This window comes from Artemia sp. Qi Xiang Cuo, chromosome 10, assembly GCF_049724085.1.
Source record: "Artemia sp. Qi Xiang Cuo chromosome 10, ASM4972408v1, whole genome shotgun sequence".
Lineage (NCBI taxonomy): Eukaryota > Metazoa > Arthropoda > Branchiopoda > Anostraca > Artemiidae > Artemia > Artemia sp. Qi Xiang Cuo.
The window spans coordinates 63,316,382-63,338,557 of NC_142803.1; the positions used below are offsets into that span (position 1 = coordinate 63,316,382).

At 31.2% G+C, this 22,176-nt stretch overlaps 1 protein-coding gene across 1 annotated transcript in view; it reads left to right on the plus strand.

Annotated features, from left to right (window-relative positions):
* The window catches only part of LOC148948017 (uncharacterized), a 112,842-nt gene that overhangs the window by 30,410 nt on the left and 60,256 nt on the right, over positions 1-22,176 (plus strand). The window contains exon 2 of the mRNA XM_089095177.1: positions 10,531-10,716. The gene's annotated coding sequence lies outside the window, so the exon portion shown is untranslated. The remainder of the gene's footprint in view (positions 1-10,530; positions 10,717-22,176) is intronic.

Sequence of the window (22,176 nt, forward strand, 5' to 3'; positions counted from 1 at the left end):
TTGCCCATTTTATTTTTTAAAGGAATACACCAAGCATATTTACTAAAACAATCAATCACTGTAAGACCGTAATTAAAATTATTATTTTTCCTTTTTATTCTGTTGCATATCAACTAAATCAGCTTGCCATTGTTCATCAATACTATGTATATAAACTCACCTTCTTTCAAATGTGTGATAAGAGGGATGGTGTAAAGAATAAATATTTTGTTTTTGCAATATTTCTTTTATTTTAGCTTTTGAAACAGTATAACCATTTTCTCTTAATTTTCTATGTAAATCATCAATCCTTGAAAAATTAGCGTAATATAATTCTAAAAGCTTGTCTTTGATTTGCTTATACCCAGCTATTTGCTCTACCCAGAGTTTTTGTTCATTGCTTCCTTTTTTTAGAAACGATTTTTCTTGCAACCCCATAGTGCACATATACCTTTAACCATTGGCACATCATTTATTTTTGAAACTACTTAAGTCATTGAAGTAGTAGCAATAACCTTTTTACATCGCATACAATAAATTTTACTTTGTAAATTCATTTCCATTTATAAGAAACTGAAATTATTAAATAAATTTTCTAAATAATAAAAAAATTGTTCTTAAAAAATGTATTCTATTAAATGGGTTTGAATATTACTAAAGGTAATAAAATTGAAATTTAACAATCTTATGCAAGTAATGCAATTAGATTACATCGTTATTGTGATTATGAAATTGGCTTAACACAGTGTACTTTATGATATTCATGGCATAATATTAGTGATAAATTTAAAACAATACATTTTAGTTTAGAAAAAATAAAGACGAACCATGGCTAAATGTTGTGATACCAAATGGTATGTATAATGAAGAGTGTTTCAATTATTTTCTAAGTCATTATTTTAATGCTTCTAAAGAAAATTGTCCAATAACTGTTTCATCAAATCCTGCAACAATGAGATTCGTTATATTATTAAAAGATAATTATGAATTTAAATTTAATAGAGACTTAAATATTATTTTAGGATTTGAAAATGAGGTTAAATTATCAGATAAAATTAATGAAGGTACAAAAGTTCCAAATATTACAAGAAATGTTGATAAAATCCAAGTCCATTGTTCATTAATTGATAGTTCAATCGTTAATGGAACTAGATCTGATGTAATATGGACATTTGCAACTAATACTGAACCAGGTTGTTTAATTGTAGAAATTTTTAAAGAAAGACAATATCTCTTAATAAATCGAAAAGAGTTTATTAATTCTTTGAAAATGACAATTATAGATCAATTAGATAGACTTATCGATTTAAATGGTGAGAATGTTGGTTATGTATTGGATTTGAAAAAAGTTTAATGAAATTAAAAAAGTTTTAGTTAATGATTCTCTCTTATAAAATTTTTATTATAATAAATGTTGATTAATAAAAAACAATTGCTATACACAAGACAATACGGTAGTGGTATTGGCAGTTTCTTTAAGAATATAGCTAAATCGGAATTATTCAAGACTTCCCTGAAAAATATAAAAGATGGCGCTTTATCAGTGTATAATATGATTAAACCTCGATTAGAGTTAGTAAAAAATAGAGGTATTGAATATGGTAAAGAATTCATCGATTTAAATAGAAAAGAATTAGATGATGTATTTAAAAATAAAAAATCAATGAAAGAAGCTATTGGAAATAATAAAAGGTATATAGATAGAAGAGGTTAAGATCTCTAAAATACGTTGATTACAGGTAATGGATTAAAAATTTTAAAATGAAAAATTATTTAATAAATTTCTTCTCTATATAAATGGAGGTTGTTAATGAAGTTGTTGCTCCTTATTTGCAAATATTTGAAAAGCCTATTGTTGATGATTCCACAACGAAATATGATTTAAAGAAATTAGAGAAACAAATGTTAATGTTTCAAAATTAGATAATTTTGAATTTACAATAAAAGATTTAGCATCTTGGATCTTTCCTAGTGATAGCTATCTTCATGCAAAAATTAAAATATCGTGAGAGGATGGAAAGAATATGGATGCTGTAGATAAGGATACTTTAACAAATAATGGGTTTAATCTGTTTAAAAATGCTGAATATATCATTAATGCTAAAACAATTGAATGTATTGATTATGTTGGTATATCAACAACCGTTAAAAATCTATTAGAATTTTCGATGAAAGAAGCTATTGGAAATAATAAAAGGTATATAGATAGAAGAGGTCAAGTTATTCAAGACTTCCCTGAAAAATATAAAAGATGGAGCTTTATCAGTGTATAATATTATGATTACGCATCATATATGTGAAATTGATATCTACCCTCTTATCATTTCGGTGAATATTTCTGGTCTAAGCTGTTATTATGAAAGTAAAGAGTAAAATTAAACATGGAAGATAGAAATGCCTGTTTCTTGCCAGAAGTACTAGTACAAGTACAATGACCGGTCTTGATTAGCTCTTTCTTGTGTCATTTAATTATAATTAGCTTAATTAAAAGTTAAAATTAATTCAAATTTTACATGATTAAAAGATTATTTCTTGTAATGATTGAGTACAAGTATAGCCTTCTTTGCAAATCATCCTATTTTTGAATTTGTAAAGCTCATACTAAACCATTAGGGTTTGTTCTATATTGCCATTATCATTAACTATAATTAAATATTTCCTGTTGTGAATTTTTCAAAATATCAGGTACTAACGAAATTGGGTCAAATTTATACATTATTGGCGCAGAAAGAGCTAAAATATCAAGATTATTTGGATTTTGTCAAGACATTAATCGTGTATTTAGAGGTGTTACACATAAAATTGGGTTGAAAAGGAATAGTAACAATAATATGATCATAAAAAGGGTCCTCAAAATTTTAAAGTAGATATAATGTATTTATCTTGGATAATAGTATTAAATCCTAGTTTATTCATTAGAAATGAGCTAGAAACTAAATTAGTTAAAAAGAGTTCATTTGAATTAAGATGGGAAGCGTGAAATACTTATAAAAGCGATAATAGAAATGACAAAGAATTGACATAGAGAGTCCTCAGTGAAAGATGCAATACAACTAAAATTGATGTAGTATTACAGAAAACAGAAAAAAATAGTAATGCTTTACAAAATAATATGGTATTTGATCATATGAATATTGAAAAAATTGAAGTGAGAGTCAAGGGCTATAAATATCCACACGAAGAATTAAAATGTGATTTTAGTAATGATAATGAGGATTATTCTAATGCTTATCAAAGATTTTTACATTTAGGATACAAAGATCGAAACGTTGATAGTGGAACTATTGTTAGCTATAATGACTTTAAAACAGTATATCCATTATTTTGTTTTGACGTTTCAAAACATGAACCTAATATTTTTGCATCTGGATCAAATATTGATATAGAAATTAAACTTTTGTTAGATCAAGAGCCTGCTCATTCATACAACATTTACTGCGTTATATTTTCAGAAAGAAAAGCAAACATGGATGTCATTGATCATAAATTATATGTTAATCTATAAATTATTTTCGATTCAGAAAATTTGTTTAATAAAATAATTTTATGGATTAATTGAGAAACTTTTAAGAGAAATTGAAAGTGAAAATAAATACAATCGAATAATTAAGGAGGATGACTTAGTCACTGGAGTAGAGTGTTCAATTAAAGAAATTGAAAACTAATCAAATAAATATGGTAATAGACTTGTTATTAGTGTTAATTTTTAATGTGAAGGGTTTGATATATTTGAACCTAGACTATTTGATTTTAAAGCAGCCGATTTTGAAAAGAAATTAAAAAAATTCGAAAAAGATAAAGGTAAGATTCTAAAGATTATTGAAAGAAAAGGGAAAGATAATAATAATTATCTAGATATTGATATTGAACTTAATTAGTAGTATATCAAACTATCTAATAAATATTAAATTATTACCTTTTATCAGTAGTATAAGAAGAATGGAATATTTTTTCAAATTACATTAAAAATTCTGATTTCAGAAGAACTTTATTGATGTTAAAGCTCATGATGGAAAATTGTTAAAATGTTGGAAATTTTCATTTAAAATGGGGTGAATTCAATTGAAAAAAGGGGTAAATTGAAGGGGTGAGATAGGTCTGGCAGCTCCTATATTTCTTATACTACTGATGGAAATCGTGGCTTTGAAAGGGTACTTATTTTAGTTTCAGTGTTTATTTTGAGGTTTGGTTTTTTAAATTGTCCTTTGGACTTTTATCTCCTTATTTCTGCACTGAAGACGGTTAAGCAGAGGTCTCAACCAAAATATTTGCATTATTTTTTTCTGCATTTCACTGTTTTTCTCTCAGTTATTGTCCTCGTTTCTTTTTTCTTTAAGATTTTTTTTACGACATCTTAATTTTACTTATCACTCCATTAATTAATTGTATCCAGTTCTAACTTAGCAAACTACAATCCAAAGAGCCGTTTGGAATATCTTACTTGGCGTATAATCATTTTTGATAACTGGAGGGGAAATTTTTTTACCCTCCCGAAACATAATGCAGACACTTCCTTACCCTCTTCTTCCAAAAAAAAAAAAAACAACTGAAAGATCAAAATAAATCCCTTCGCCATAAAACGAAACAGAGTACAATTAACTTTAAGTTACCAAGGTATCATTAAATTTTAAAGCACCCCTTTGTCGGAATTGCCAACCAAATTGTTGCAGGAGCAACACTTTGGTCATGAACCCACAGAAAGGATTTTAAAATCTTATATTAACTTTACAGACATTTGGGCTTCATAGACATAAAGCCCAAATAAAAACATCATGAAGTGTTACAGCAACCTTTTCTCCAATTAGCCAACAAAAGTGTAGCAGGAGCAACACTTTAGTCAGGAATCCGAGGAAATGATTTTAAAATCTTATATTGACTTTATAGGCATTTGGGCTTAATAAAGACATCTTTATAGACATTTGGGCTTTATAGACATAAAGCCCAAATAAAGACATCATGAAGTGTTACAGCAACCCTTTGTCCAATTAGCCAACAAAAGTGTTGCAGGAGCAAACCTTCAGTCAGGAATCCGAGGAAATGATTTTAAATCTTATATTGACTTGATAGGCATTTGAGCTTAATAAAGACATCTTTATAAACATTTGGGCTTTATAGACATAAAGCCCAAATAAAGACATCATGAAGTGTTGCAGCAACCCTTTGTCCAATTAGCCAGCAAAAGTGTTGCAGGAGCAAAACTTCAGTCAGGAATCCGAGGAAATGATTTTAAAATCTTATATTGACTTGATAGGCATTTGAGATTAATAAAGACATCTTTATAAACATTTGGGCTTTATAGACATAAAGCCCAAATAAAGACATCATGAAGTGTTGCGGCAACCTTTTGTCCAATTCGCCAACAATAGTGTTGCAAGAGCAAGACTTTAGTCAGGAATCCGAGGAAATGATTTTAAAATCTTATACTGACTTTATAGAAATTTGGGCTTAATAAAGACATCTTTATATACATTTGGGCTTTATAGACGTAAAGCCCAAATAAAGACATCATGAAGTGTTACAGCAACCCTTTGTCCAATTAGCCAACAAAAGTATTGCAGGAGCAAAACTTCAGTCAGGAATCCGAGGAAATGATTTTTAAATCTTATATTGACTTTATAGGCAATTGGGCTTAATAAAGACATCTTTATAGACATTTGGGCTTTATAGACATAAAGCCCAAAAAAAGACATCATGAAGTGTTAAGCAACCCTTTGTCCAATTAGCCAACAAAAGTGTTGCAGGAGCAACACTTCAGTCAGGAATCCGAGGAAATGCTTTTAAAATCTTATATTGACTTTATAGGCAATTGGGCTTAATAAAGACATCTTTATAGACATTTGGGCTTTATAGACATAAAGCCCAAATAAAGACATCATGAAGTGTTACAGCAACCCTTTGTCCAATTAGCCAACAAAAGTGTTGCAGGAGCAACACTTTAGTCAGGAATCCGAGGAAATAATTTTAAAATCTTATATTGACTTTATAGGCATTTGGGCTTAATAAAGACATCTTTATAGACATAAAGCCCAAATAAAGACATCATGAAGTGTTACAGCAACCCTTTGTCCAATTAGCCAACAAAAGTGTTGCAGGAGCAAGACTTTAGTCAGGAATCCGAGGAAATGATTTTAAAATCTTATACTGACTTTATAGACATTTGGGCTTAATAAAGACATCTTTATATACATTTGGGCTTTATAGACGTAAAGCCTAAATAAAGACATCATAAAGTGTTACAGCAATCCTTTATCCAATTAGCCAACTAAAGTGTTGCAGAAGCAACACTTCAGTCAGAAATCCAAGGAAATGATTTTTAAATATTATACTGATTTTAAAGACATTTGGGCTTATTAAAGACATCTATAAAGATATCTTCATAGACATTTGGGCTTTATAGAAATAAATCTGAGATAAAGATATCATGAAGTGTTACAGCAAACTTTTGTCCAATTAGCCTACAAAAGTGTACCAGGAGCAAAACTTTAGTCAGGAATCCAAGGAAATAATTTTAAAATCTTATACTGACTTTATAGACATTTGGGCTTAATAAAGACATCTTTATATACATTTGGGCTTTATAGACGTAAAGCCTAAATAAAGACAACATAAAGTGTTACAGCAATCCTTTATCCAATTAGCCAACTAAAGTGTTGCAGAAGCAACACTTCAGTCAGAAATCCAAGGAAATGATTTTTAAATATTATACTGATTTTAAAGACATTTGGGCTTATTAAAGACATCTATAAAGATATCTTCATAGACATTTGGGCTTTATAGAAATAAATCCGAGATAAAGATATCATGAAGTGTTACAGCAAACTTTTGTCCAATTAGCCTACAAAAGTGTACCAGGAGCAAAACTTTAGTCAGGAATCCAAGGAAATTATTTTAAAATCTTATACTGACTTTATAGACATTTGGGCTTAATAAAGACATCTATATAGACATTTGGTTTTAAAGGTTTTTAAAAGGAAAGGGTTTTAAAATATTATATTGACCTTATAGGCAATCAAACCTTATCCTTTTTAATCGCTATGCACTAAACTTTAAAAAGTCATCTGAAAGAGCCAAATTAGTACTTAATCCCAACTTTTTAGTAATATTGCTGCAGCAACTCTTTACCATAAGAATTAAGAGACCACAATTATAATAATTATTATCTATTTATTTATACTCTTTAATATAGGTATATTATGAAGTATTTATTTGAAATTGCTAAATACCCAAAAAAGACAAATTTTTAATCCTCAAATTTATTGCAAAGGAAAGAATTGTACATATTACTTGTGTTAGCATAAAATGCATAGGCCTATAGCCTAATAGATACAGGATCCAATAATAGATGCACAACCTAGGAAAAGTTGCAAGCCCCTCATCAACAAACATGACTGCAGTCCAACAGCCTAGTGTTATTTTCAAATCTTTAAATTGCTCTATACTTTAAATCCGAATTACTTCTTTCAATGTCAATATAAAAACTGAAGTTAATGACCCCTCAAACTTTTCTTGAGGATTAAGGTTAAATGATGGGTTAAAGGTCATGTCTTTTATTAAGAAACAATGTTATATGTATCTGTAGCTGACACTCTGTCAGATGACACTTCACCAAAAATTAAAAATATGACTTAAATTCAGAAAAAAATATTCTTTTATTCTTCAGAAAATAAAGAGGAAAGTGGCATACCCAAAAATTAAAACAAACAAAACAACCATGAGTGCAGAATCCAAATCTAAAAATAACAAATTACAACAAAGAAACTGAGTAAAAAATAACAAAACTATATTGCCACAATTCTTAAAGAGTCTATCAACCTTCCCCTCTTCAAACTGTCATAGAAATAGAGTAGAGGAGGTCGGGGTTGTTTCGGACACTGCTATTATAAAATCCAATTTCGCCCGAAAAATTCTGCCAAAAATCAAGATCAAGTATTGAGGAGTGGCCGACATTGCGCAAAAGTTTCAAAAGTTTCCGAACACGCGTGTCAAAGATATTCCCTTTGAGCCACTTTTTAAGGTATTATTTTTATTTCCACTTATAGGCGCCAGGCTTTGTAGCTGTGCTATTTACGTGAGTACATGTTTGAGTGTTGGCAGGAGCTTAGCGTTATTTTGTCACTAGCTAAATCTAGCCACAAATTGGACTCACCTTAACTATTTTCTTTTTTAAGAAGCCATTTTTTAGAAACGGTCTGTGTGGGTTGATTCGGACGCCATATTCGGGTTGGTTCGGACGACTTTCTGAAAGTGTCCGAAACAATCCCCTTATGTCAAATTAATCCAAGGGGAGAGACAAGCCCAAAGGGGAATACAAAGGCCATTTATAGCATCCGATACATTGCATTTGTGTTTAGCGCAACGATATAGGCTATGGCTTTGCTGTTGAGGTTAATATGGAGCAATCCGCATTTCTGTGAATAAAATGAACATATCACTCGATGCCTGTTTTTATGCTCTTTTCAAATATAACGCTCACTTTTGTCACAATTCCAGTTTCAACACGACCTAATCTTTCTAACCTTCCTCAAATATCTAGCCAATATTATTCATTTTTCATGCATTTATTGATTCTTTATTTCGTCACCGTCAAATCAGTTTGCAGGTAAACCGGTTTTGACAAGAGCAAAGCTTATTGTGGTAGAGCCTATAAGTTGTATATAAATAAGAGAAAAAAGTATTATCCTTGTAGATCATTAATGGGACTAAAATTGAATTTGTGACTAAAGCGATTACCATATTCGAAAAAAGCATAAAAAGGGCATTGAGTGCTTCGTTTACTTTATTCTTAGGTCAGAAGCTGGGACTGCTCAATATTCACTACTATTGAAACAAAGACAAGTAATCTAATATCATTTCAAATGCCAAGAAATTTTCAAAAGAAGCACGACCATCCACCACCAAATATGGAGGATATGAAAAGGGCTACAGCAGCAGTTATCCTCGACAATGTTTCAATCCGAAAAGCTGCCGAAGAGTTTGGCGTTAAGAAATCTACATTACAGATTATGTTAAACGTTCAAAGAGTTTATCAAACACTATTGCTGAAACAACATTAGAAGACCAAGTAGGGACTTCCGCAGCAGCAGTGTCTCAAGCCCTATAGGCGACACAAGCTCTAGTCACAGGGAGAGCACCAGATCTTAATTTCACCTTTTCAGAGAAGATAGTACATAACAGGCAAGTCTTCGACCCCAACGAGGAGAAGGCATTTTCGAACTACTTTCAAACAGCTTCAGCAATGAATCACGGCTTAAGCACCATTGAAGCGCGCAAGCTCGCTTATCGACACGCGCAAGCTCGCCTGACCCACACGTGGCAGAGCAAACTGGTGATGAAACTCAAGGGCCTACTGTAGTCTTGTCCGTAACTCCCGAGCTACTAAGGCCGTTTCCTCATGTACTCCCTACAACAGCCATGGGTAGAGGAGTAAAACAAAGAGGAAAAACTAGAATACTTACAGAAACCCCAGAAAAGGAAGAACTAGAAAAAATGGTGAAAAATAGAAAAAGGTCTCAGAAGAAAGTTGTCGCCACCCTTCCAAAGAAAGCAAGAAAACCAAGGGCCACTGACTGAGGTGAATATAGTGAAGATGAATTACAAAAATGTCTATTCACGGATGATACTTCTGGTGAATCTCTAAATCTCAAAGAAATGGAACTCGACGATCTGTTTGATGTAAAATTCCTGGCCGCTAATGACTTAGTGCTCGTGAAATTCGTCATAAGAAAAGGAAACATTTTTTATATTGGACGCGTAGAAGGCATTGTTGATGCTGATGTGGAGGTGACGTTTCTAAAAAAAAAAATGGGACAAAGTTCGTCTGCGTAGATCCTGTTGACCAGGCTTCGGTTTCAAATGATGGTATTACCTTGAAGATTTATTGTCCAGTTTCGACAGGTGGTACAAAAAGAGCTGCAAAAGCTCTCGGTTCAATTTTGATTTTTCTAAGGTGTAAAATTCGCTAAACATTTATTGCATTAAGAATCTTAATAATATTTGAATTCTTTATATCTATTTTATAGGCTGCCCAGAGCGACCCGTGGCATGTCAGAAAAATCCCCGGACTCTGGGGTTGTTTCGGACGATTTTTGTTTTGATTTCTAAACCGTTTCTGAAAAAACCTGCTAATATAAAAATTGGAATAAATTCTCGTAGGTGTGGATTTTTTGAACACAATATGGGGTGATTTAAGTGCCTATATATATCGGATAGTTGAAGTGACTTATGAGAAAGAATAAATCGTCCGGGTCAACTCTGAGCTCCCCTACTGTTCACAATATGGGGAAACATCACCTGTCACTTTGTCTACACAAAGAAATCTAAGCATCAATATGACGTTATACTCATTTAATCAAACTAACCTGTATATAACTCCCAAGCCAATAATGTGGCAGTAATCCAATATTCTTGTAGAATGATAATCCACTTTCTTCCACCTGAATGATACTATCTGTATCATTATAAAAGGAGCTGCAGAGACAATCAATGTAGAAACTGCCCAGCTATGAAGTCCAGCTTTAAAGCAGGCTACTGCCACTAATATTTCTATTTCAGAAATATTAGTGGCAGTAGCCTGCTTTAAAGCTGGACTTCATAGCTGGGCAGTTTCTACATTGATTGTCTCTGCAGCTCCTTTTATAATGATACAGATAGTATCATTCAGGGTGGGAAGAAAGTGGATTATCATTCTACAAGAATATTGGATTACTGCCACATTATTGGCTTGGGAGTTATATACAGGTTAGTTTGATTAAATGAGTATAACGTCATATTGATGCTTAGATTTCTTTTTGTAGACAAAGTGACAGGTGATGTTTCCCCATATTGTGAGCAGTAGGGAGGTCGGGGTTGACCCGGACGATTTTTTTCTTTCTCAAAAATCTCGTTAACTAGCAGATATATCTAGGCGCTTCAAGCACCCAAATGTGTGTTCAGAAATTCCACAGAATTTATGCCAATTTTTATCTTCGCAGGTTTTCTCAGAAACGGTTTAAAAAACAAAACAAAAATCGCCCGAAATAACCCCAGAGGGCGGGGTTGTTTCGGACATGTCACGGGTCGCTCTGGGCAGCCTGTAATATAGATATAAAGAATTCAAATATTGTTAAGATTCTTTATGCAATCCATGTTTAGCGAATTATACACTTGGAAAAATCAAAATTGAACCAAGAGCTTTTGCAATTGTTTTTTTACCACCTGTCGAAACCGGACAATAAATCTTCAAGGTAATACCATCATTTGAAACCGAAGCCTGGTCAACAGGATCAGCGCAGACGAACTTTGTCCCATTTTTTTTTTAGAAACGTCACCTCCACATCAGCATCAACAATGCCTTCTACGCGTCCAATATACAAAATATTTCCTTTTCTTATGACGAATTTCACGAGCACTAAGTCATTAGCGGCTAGGAAATTTACATCAAACAGATCGTCGAGTTCCATTTCTCTGAGATTTAGAGATTCACCAGAAGTATCATCCGTGAATAGACATTTTTGAAATTCATCTTCACTATCTTCACCTCAGTCAGTGGCCCTCGGTTTTCCTTGCTTTCTTTGGAAGGAGTGGCGACAACTTTCTTCTGAGACCTTTTTCTATTTTTCACCATTTGTTCTAGTTCTTCCTTTTCTGGTGTTTCTGTAAGTATTCTAGTTTTTCCTCTTTGTTTTACTCCTCTACCCATGGTTGTTGTAGATGGTACACGAGGAAACGGTCTTAGTTGCTCAGGAGTTACGGACAAGACTACAAAAAGCCCTTGAGTTTCGTCAGCACTTTGCTCTGGCTCGTGTGGGTCAGGCGAGCTTGCGCGTGTCGATAGGCGAACTTGTGCGCGCCAATGATCCTACAGCCACAATTCATTCCTAAGGTTTTTTGAGAGTGCTTTCTTCTCGTTGGGATTGAAGAAAGATCTGCCCAGTACTATTTTCTGCGGAAAGGTATAGTTTAGATCTGGTACTCTCCCTGTGACTAAAGAATCTGTAGACTCTAGGACTCGAGACTCTGACGTTGCAGAAGTCCCTACTTGTTCTTCTAGTGGCGTTTTAGCAATATTTTTAGATAAATTCTTTTAACTTTTAAAATAATCCTGTAATGCAGATTTCTTAACGCCAAACTCTTCGGCAGCTTTTCGGATTGAAACATTGTCGAAGGTAACTGCTGCTGTAGCCCTTTTCATATCCTCCATATTCGGTGGTGGATGGTCGTGCTTCTTTTGAAAATTTCTTGGCATTTGAAATGATATTAGATTACTTGTCTTTGTTTCAATAGTAGTGAATATTGAGCGGTCCCAGCTTCTGATCTAAGAATAAAGTGAACGAAGATTCAATACCTTATTTATGCTTTTCTTAAATATGGCAATCGCTTTAGTCACAAATTCAATTTTAGTCCCATTAATGATCTATAAGGATAATACTTTTTTCTCTTATTTATATACAGCTTATAGGCTCTACCACTATAAGCTTTGCTCTTGTCAAGACCGGTTTACCCGCAAATTGCTTTGACGCTGACGAAATCAAGAATCAACAACGCATGGGAAATGAATAATATGGGCTAGATATTTAAGTAAGGTTAGGAAGATTAGGTTATGTTAAAAATGGAATTGCGACAAAAGCGAGTGTTATATTTGGAAAGAGCATAAAAAAATGCATCGAGTGATATGTTCTTTTGATTCACAAGTCAGAAATGCGGATTGCTCCATATTAACTTCAACAGCAAAGCCATAGCCTATATCGTTGCGCTAAACACAAATGCAATGTATCGGATGCTATAAATGGCCTTTGTATTCCCCTTTGGGCTTGTCTCTCCCCTTGGATTAATTTGACATAAGGGGATTGTTTCGGACACTTTCAGAAAGTCGTCCGAACCAACCCGAATATGGCGTCCGAATCAACCCACACAGACCGTTTCTAAAAAATGGCTTCTTAAAAAAGAAAATAGTTAAGGTGAGTCCAATTTGTGGCTAGATTTAGCTAGTGACAAAATAACGCTAAGCTCCTGCCAACACTCAAACATGTACTCACGTAAATAACACGGCTACAAAGCCTGGCGCCTATAAGTGGAAATAAAAATAATACCTTAAAAAGTGGCTCAAGGGGAATATCGTTGCCACGCGTGCTCGGGAAGTTTTGAAAGTTTTGCTCAATGTCGGCCACTCCTCAATACTTGATCTTGATTTTTGGCAGGATTTTTGGGCGAAACTGGATTTTATAATAGCAGTGTACGAACCCCGACCTCCTCTACTCTATTTCTATGACAGTTTGAAGAGGGGAAGGTTGATAGACTCTTTAAGAATTGTGGCAATATAGTTTTGTTATTTTTTACTCAGTTTCTTTGTTGTAATTTGTTATTTTTAGATTTGGAATCTGCACTCATGGTTGTTTTGTTTGTTTTAATTTTTGGGTATGCCACTTTCCTCTTTATTTTCTGAAGAATAAAAGAATATTTTTTTCTGAATTTAAGTCATATTTTTAATTTTTGGTGAAGTGTCATCTGACAGAGTGTCAGCTACAGATACATATAACATTGTTTCTTAATAAAAGACATGACCTTTAACCCATCATTTAACCTTAATCCTCAAGAAAAGTTTGAGGGGTCATTAACTTCAGTTTTTATATTGACATTGAAAGAAGTAATTCGGATTTAAAGTATAGAGCAATTTAAAGATTTGAAAATAACACTAGGCTGTTGGACTGCAGTCATGTTTGTTGATGAGGGGCTTGCAACTTTTCCTAGGTTGTGCATCTATTATTGGATCCTGTATCTATTAGGCTATAGGCCTATGCATTTTATGCTAACACAAGTAATATGTACAATTCTTTCCTTTGCAATAAATTTGAGGATTAAAAATTTGTCTTTTTTTGGGTATTTAGCAATTTCAAATAAATACTTCATAATATACCTATATTAAAGAGTATAAATAAATAGATAATAATTATTATAATTGTGGTCTCTTAATTCTTATGGTAAAGAGTTGCTGCAGCAATATTACTAAAAAGTTGGGATTAAGTACTAATTTGGCTCTTTCAGATGACTTTTTAAAGTTTAGTGCATAGCGATTAAAAAGGATAAGGTTTGATTGCCTATAAGGTCAATATAATATTTTAAAACCCTTTCCCTTTTAAAAACCTTTAAAACCAAATGTCTATATAGATGTCTTTATTAAGCCCAAATGTCTATAAAGTCAGTATAAGATTTTAAAATAATTTCCTTGGATTCCTGACTAAAGTTTTGCTCCTGGTACACTTTTGTAGGCTAATTGGACAAAAGTTTGCTGTAACACTTCATGATATCTTTATCTCGGATTTATTTCTATAAAGCCCAAATGTCTATGAAGATATCTTTATAGATGTCTTTAATAAGCCCAAATGTCTTTAAAATCAGTATAATATTTAAAAATCATTTCCTTGGATTTCTGACTGAAGTGTTGCTTCTGCAACACTTTAGTTAGCTAATTGGATAAAGGATTGCTGTAACACTTTATGTTGTCTTTATTTAGGCTTTACGTCTATAAAGCCCAAATGTATATAAAGATGTCTTTATTAAGCCCAAATGTCTATAAAGTCAGTATAAGATTTTAAAATTATTTCCTTGGATTCCTGACTAAAGTTTTGCTCCTGGTACACTTTTGTAGGCTAATTGGACAAAAGTTTGCTGTAACACTTCATGATATCTTTATCTCGGATTTATTTCTATAAAGCCCAAATGTCTATGAAGATATCTTTATAGATGTCTTTAATAAGCCCAAATGTCTTTAAAATCAGTATAATATTTAAAAATCATTTCCTTGGATTTCTGACTGAAGTGTTGCTTCTGCAACACTTTAGTTGGCTAATTGGATAAAGGATTGCTGTAACACTTTATGATGTCTTTATTTAGGCTTTACGTCTATAAAGCCCAAATGTATATAAAGATGTCTTTATTAAGCCCAAATGTCTATAAAGTCAGTATAAGATTTTAAAATTATTTCCTCGGATTCCAGACAAAAGTGTTGCTCCTGCAACACTATTGTTGGCTAATTGGACAAAGGGTTGCTGTAACACTTCATGATGTCTTTATTTGGGCTTTATGTCTATAAAGATGTCTTTATTAAGCCCAAATGCCTATAAAGTCAATATAAGATTTTAAAATCATTTCCTCGGATTCCTGACTGAAGTGTTGCTCCTGCAACACTTTTTTTGGCTAATTGGAAAAAGGGTTGCTTAACACTTCATGATGTCTTTATTTGGGCTTTATGTCTGTAAAGCCCAAATGTCTATAAAGATGTCTTTATTAAGCCCAATTGCCTATAAAGTCAATATAAGATTTTAAAAGCATTTCCTCGGATTCCTGACTGAAGTGTTGCTCCTGCAACACTTTTGTTGGCTAATTGGACAAAGGGTTGCTTAACACTTCATGATGTCTTTTTTTGGGCTTTATGTCTATAAAGCCCAAATGTCTATAAAGATGTCTTTATTAAGCCCAATTGCCTATAAAGTCAATATAAGATTTAAAAATCATTTCCTCGGATTCCTGACTGAAGTTTTGCTCCTGCAATACTTTTGTTGGCTAATTGGACAAAGGGTTGCTGTAACACTTCATGATGTCTTTATTTGGGCTTTACGTCTATAAAGCCCAAATGTATATAAAGATGTCTTTATTAAGCCCAAATTTCTATAAAGTCAGTATAAGATTTTAAAATCATTTCCTCGGATTCCTGACCAAAGTGTTGCTCTTGCAACACTATTGTTGGCGAATTGGACAAAAGGTTGCCGCAACACTTCATGATGTCTTTATTTGGGCTTTATGTCTATAAAGCCCAAATGTTTATAAAGATGTCTTTATTAAGCTCAAATGCCTATAAAGTCAATATAAGATTTTAAAATCATTTCCTCGGATTCCTGACTGAAGTTTTGCTCCTGCAACACTTTTGTTGGCTAATTGGACAAAGGGTTGCTGTAACACTTCATGATGTCTTTATTTGGGCTTTATGTCTATAAAGCCCAAATGTTTATAAAGATGTCTTTATTAAGCTCAAATGCCTATAAAGTCAATATAAGATTTTAAAATCATTTCCTCGGATTCCTGACTGAAGGCTTGCTCCTGCAACACTTTTGTTGGCTAATTGGACAAAGGGTTGCTGTAACACTTCATGATGTCTTTATTTGGGCTTTATGTCTATAAAGCCCAAATGTTTATAAAGATGTCTTTATTAAGCCCAAATGCCTATAAAGTCAATATAAGATTTTAAAATCATTTCCTAGGATTCCTGACTAAAGTGTTGCTCCTGCTACACTTTTGTTGGCTAATTGGAGAAAAGGTTGCTGTAACACTTCATGATGTTTTTATTTGGGCTTTATGTCTATGAAGCCCAAATGTCTGTAAAGTTAATATAAGATTTTAAAATCCTTTCTGTGGGTTCATGACCAAAGTGTTGCTCCTGCAACAATTTGGTTGGCAATTCCGACAAAGGGGTGCTGTAAAATTTAATGATACCTTGGTAACTTAAAGTTAATTGTACTCTGTTTCGTTTTATGGCGAAGGGATTGATTTTGATCTTTCAGTTGTTTTTTTTTTTTTTTTGGAAGAAGAGGGTAAGGAAGTGTCTGCATTATGTTTCGGGAGGGTAAAAAAATTTCCCCTCCAGTTATCAAAAATGATTATACGCCAAGTAGGATATTCCAAACGGCTCTTTGGATTGTAGTTTGCTAAGTTAGAACTGGATACAATTAATTAATGGAGTGATAAGTAAAATTAAGATGTCGTAAAAAAAATCTTAAAGAAAAAAGAAACGAGGACAATAACTGAGAGAAAAACAGTGAAAAGCAGAAAAAAATAATGCAAATATTTTGGTTGAAACCTCTGCTTAACCGTCCTCAGTGCAGAAAAAAGGAGATAAAAGTTCAAAGGACAATTAAACACCAAACCTCCAAATAAATAATGAAACTGAAGTAAGGACCCTTTCAAAGCAACGATTTCCATCAGTAGTATAAGAAATATAGGAGCTGCCAGACCTATCTCACCCCTTCAATTTACCCCTTTTTTCAATTGAATTCACCCCATTTTAAATGAAAATCTGCAACATTTTAACAATTTTCCATCATGACCTTTAACATCAATAAAGTTCTTCTGAAATCAGAATTTTTAATGTAATTTAAAAAAATATTCCATTCTTCTTATACTACTGATAAAAGGTAATAATTTAATATTTATTAGATAGTTTGATATACTACTAATTAAGTTCAATATCAATATCTAGATAATTATTATTATCTTTCCCTTTTCTTTCAATAATCTTTAGAATCATACCTTTATCTTTTTCGAATTTTTTAAATTTCTTTTCAAAATCAACTGCTTTAGAATCAAATCGTTTTGGTGCAAAGATATCAACCATTTCACCCTCAAAATTAACAATAATAACAAGTTTATTACCATATTTATTTACTACGTTTTTCATTGCTTGAATTGTACATTCTACTCCAATGACTAAGTTTTCTTTCTTAACGGTTCGATTGTATTTATTTTCAACTTCCATTTTTCTTAAAAGTTTCTCCATTGATCTATAAAATTTTTTATTAAACAAATTTTTTTAACCGAAAGTAATTTATAGATTAACATTTAATTTATGATCAATGACATCCATGTTTGCTTTTCTTTCTGAAAATATAACGCAGTAAATGTTGTATGAATGAGCAGGCTCTTGATCTAACAAAAGTTTAATTTCTATATCAATATTTGATCCAGATGCAAAAATATTAGGTTCATGTTTTGAAACGTCAAAACAAAATAATGGATATACTGTTTTAAAGTCATTATAGCTAACAATAGTTCCACTATCAACGTTTCGATGTTTGTATCCTAAATGTAGAAATCTTTGATAAGCATTATAATAATCCTCATTATCATTACTAAAATCACATTTTATTTCTTCTTGTGGATATTTATAGCCATTCACTCTCACTTCAATTTTTTCAATATTCATATGATCAAATACCATATTATTTTGTAAAGCATTACTATTTCTTTCTGTTTTCTGTAATACTACAACAATTTTAGTTGTATTGCATCTTTCACTGAGGACTCTCTATGTCAATTCTTTGTCATTTCTATTATCGCTTTTATAAGTATTTCACGCTTCCCATCTTAATTCAAATGAACTCTTTTTAACTAATTTAGTTTCTAGCTCATTTCTAATGAATAAACTAGGATTTAATACTATTATCCAAGATAAATACATTATATCTACTTTAAAATTTTGAGGACCCTTTTTTATGATCATATTATTGTTACTATTCCTTTTCAACGCAATTTTATGTGTAACACCTCTAAATACACGATTAATGTCTTGACAAAATCCAAATAATCTTTATATTTTAGCTCTTTCTGCGCCAATAATGTATAAATTTGACCCAATTTCGTTAGTACCTGATATTTTGAAAAATTCACAACAGGAAATATTTAATTATAGTTAATGATAATGGCAATATAGAACAAACCCTAATGGTTTAGTATGAGCTTTACAAATTCAAAAATAGGATGATTTGCAAAGAAGGCTATACTTGTACTCAATCATTACAAGAAATAATCTTTTAATCATGTAAAATTTGAATTAGTTTTAACTTTTAATTAAGCTAATTATAATTAAATGACACAAGAAAGAGCTAATCAAGACCGGTCATTGTACTTGTACTAGTACTTCTGGCAAGAAACAGGCATTTCTATCTTCCATGTTTAATTTTACTCTTTACTTTCATAATAACAGCTTAGACCAGAAATATTCACCGAAATGATAAGAGGGTAGATATCAATTTCACATATATGATGCGTAATCATAATATTATACACTGATAAAGCTCCATCTTTTATATTTTTCAGGGAAGTCTTGAATAACTTGACCTCTTCTATCTATATACCTTTTATTATTTCCAATAGCTTCTTTCATCGAAAATTCTAATAGATTTTTAACGGTTGTTGATATACCAACATAATCAATACATTCAATTGTTTTAGCATTAATGATATATTCAGCATTTTTAAACAGATTAAACCCATTATTTGTTAAAGTATCCTTATCTACAGCATCCATATTCTTTCCATCCTCTCACGATATTTTAATTTTTGCATGAAGATAGCTATCACTAGGAAAGATCCAAGATGCTAAATCTTTTATTGTAAATTCAAAATTATCTAATTTTGAAACATTAACATTTGTTTCTCTAATTTCTTTAAATCATATTTCGTTGTGGAATCATCAACAATAGGCTTTTCAAATATTTGCCAATAAGGAGCAACAACTTCATTAACAACCTCCATTTATATAGAGAAGAAATTTATTAAATAATTTTTCATTTTAAAATTTTTAATCTCTTACCTGTAATCAACGTATTTAAGAGATCTCAACCTCTTCTATCTATATACCTTTTATTATTACAAATAGCTTCTTTCCTTAATTTTTAATTTGAAGGTACTTCATCTAATTTTTTTCTATTTAAATTGGTGAATTCTTTAACCTATTAAATACCTTTATTTGTTACAACATATAATCGATGTTTAATCATATTATTATATACTGATAAAGCGTCATCTTTTATATTTTTGGTAAGTCTTCAATAATTCCGAGTTAGCTATATTCTTAAAGAAGCTACCAATACCACTACCGTATTATCTTGTGTATTGCAATTGTTTTTTATTAATCAACATTTATTATAATAAAAATTTTATAAGAGAGAATCATTAACTAAAACTTTTTTAATTTCATTAAACTTTTTTCAAATCCAATACATAACCAACATTCTCACCATTTAAATCGATAAGTCTATCTAATTGATCTATAATTGTCATTTTCAAAGAATTAATAAACTCTTTTCGATTTATTAAGAGATATTGTCTTTCTTTAAAAATTTCTACAATTAAACAACCTGGTTCAGTATTAGTTGCAAATGTCCATATTACATCAGATCTAGTTCCATTAACGATTGAACTATCAATTAATGAACAATGGACTTGGATTTTATCAACATTTCTTGTAATATCTGTAACTTTTGTACCTTCATTAATTTTACATGATAATTTAACATCACTTTAAAACCTAAAATAATGTTTAAGTTTCTATTAAATTTAAATTCGTAATTATTTTTGAATAATATAACAAATCTCATTGTTGCAGGATTTAATAAAACAGTTATTGGACAATTTTCTTTAGAAGCATTAAAATAATGACTTAGAAAATAATTGAAACACTCTTCATTATACATACCATTTGGTATCACAACATTTAGCCATGGTTCATCTTTATTTTTTCTAAACTAAAATGTATTGTTTTAAATTTATCACTAATATTATGCCATGAATACCATAAGGTACACTGCGTTAAGGCGATTTCATAATCATAATTACGATGTAATCTAATTGGATTACTTGTATAAGATTGTTCAATTTCACTTTTATTACCTTCAATAATAATCAAACCCATTTAATAGAATACTTTTTTTAAGAAAAATATTTTTTTTTATTATTTAGAAAATTATCTAATAATTTCAGTCTCTTATAAATGGAAATGAATTTACAAAGTAAGATTTATTGTATGCGATGTAAAAAGGTTATTGCTACTACTTCAATGACTTAAGTAGTTTCAAAAATAAATGATGTGCCAATGGTTAAAGGTATATGTGCACTATGGGGTTGCAAGAAAAATCGTTTCTAAAAAAAGGAAGCAATGAACAAAAACTCTGGGTAGAGCAAAAAGCTGGGTATAAGCAAATCGAAGACAAGCTTTTAGAATTATATTACGCTAATTTTTCAGGGTTAGATGATTTACATAGAAAATTAAGAGAAAATGGTTATACTGTTTCAAAAGCTAAAATAAAAGAAATATTGCAAAAACAAAATATTTATTCTTTACACCATCCCTCTTATCACACATTTGAAAGAAGGTGAGTTTATATACATAGTATTGATGAACAATGGCAAGCTGATTTAGTTGATATGCAACAGAATAAAAAGGAAAAATAATAATTTTAATTACGGTCTTACAGTGATTGATTGTTTTAGTAAATATGCTTGGTGTATTCCTTTAAAAAATAAAATGGGCAAGGAAATTATTAATGCTTTCACGGATTTATTTAAAAATAGAAAACCTAAAAAGTTACAAACAGATAAAGGTAAAGAACTTGTTATGAAAAACGTTCAAGTATTTTTAAAAAGTCATGAAATTCATTGGTTTTCATCTGAAAATGAATTGAAAGCTCAAATAGTGTAACGATTTAATAGAACTCTCAAAGAGAAATTATGGAAACATTTTACTTACAACAATACGAAACGTTGGATAGATGTATTACCGTCATTAGTTGACAATTATAATAAGTCATATCATAGATCAATCAAAATGAAACCAATAGAAGCTAGTAGACAAGAAAATGAAAACAAAAAGAAAACAAAGAAAATGAAAACAAAAATGAAAAAAAAATCTGTTTCCAGACATAGATTCTCATACAACGAAACATAAATTTAATGTGGATGATTTGGTTAGAATTAATAAGAAAAAGAGTGTTTTTGATCAAGGCTATCTTCCAAATTATACAACGGAAATATTTCAAATTCCTACAGTTAAACAGAAAACTCCTATTACGTATGAATTATCCGATAAATCGGGTGAGTTAATTATTGGTGCTTTTTTTGAAAAAGAGTTATCAAAAGTTATTGATTTATAATAATAATTTTCTTATTTATAATTTAATCTATATAAATGGATGTTAAAGAATTAAAAAAGTTGTCAACAAATATAGTTAACAACAGGGAAATACTAAGACAAAAGGTTAGACAGAATGCGTTATTACAAGAAGGATTTCATGAATATACTGAAGAGCTGAATGCTCCAGTTGTTAAAAAATTAAAAGAATATGATGATAATTCGAAACGGCGATTTCTAAGATTAGATCAAAATTTAAGAAACACTTTACCGGCACCGTCGCAACTTCAAGGTATTGAACCATTAGAAATACCAAAAACAAAAACTCCTGATAAATCACCGATAGTATATGATCTTAGTTTGAATCTTGACACTAAACTGCTGAAACGGTTAAATGAAGACAATAAAAAGTATTATCCTCAAACACCAACTTCTTTTGAATTGCCTAATTATTACATAAATCACCCTGAATTCCTTCAAAACGCTATAAAGAAATCGGGCGAATTGAATCAAAAATATGGTGGCAAAAAAGGACATGGAAT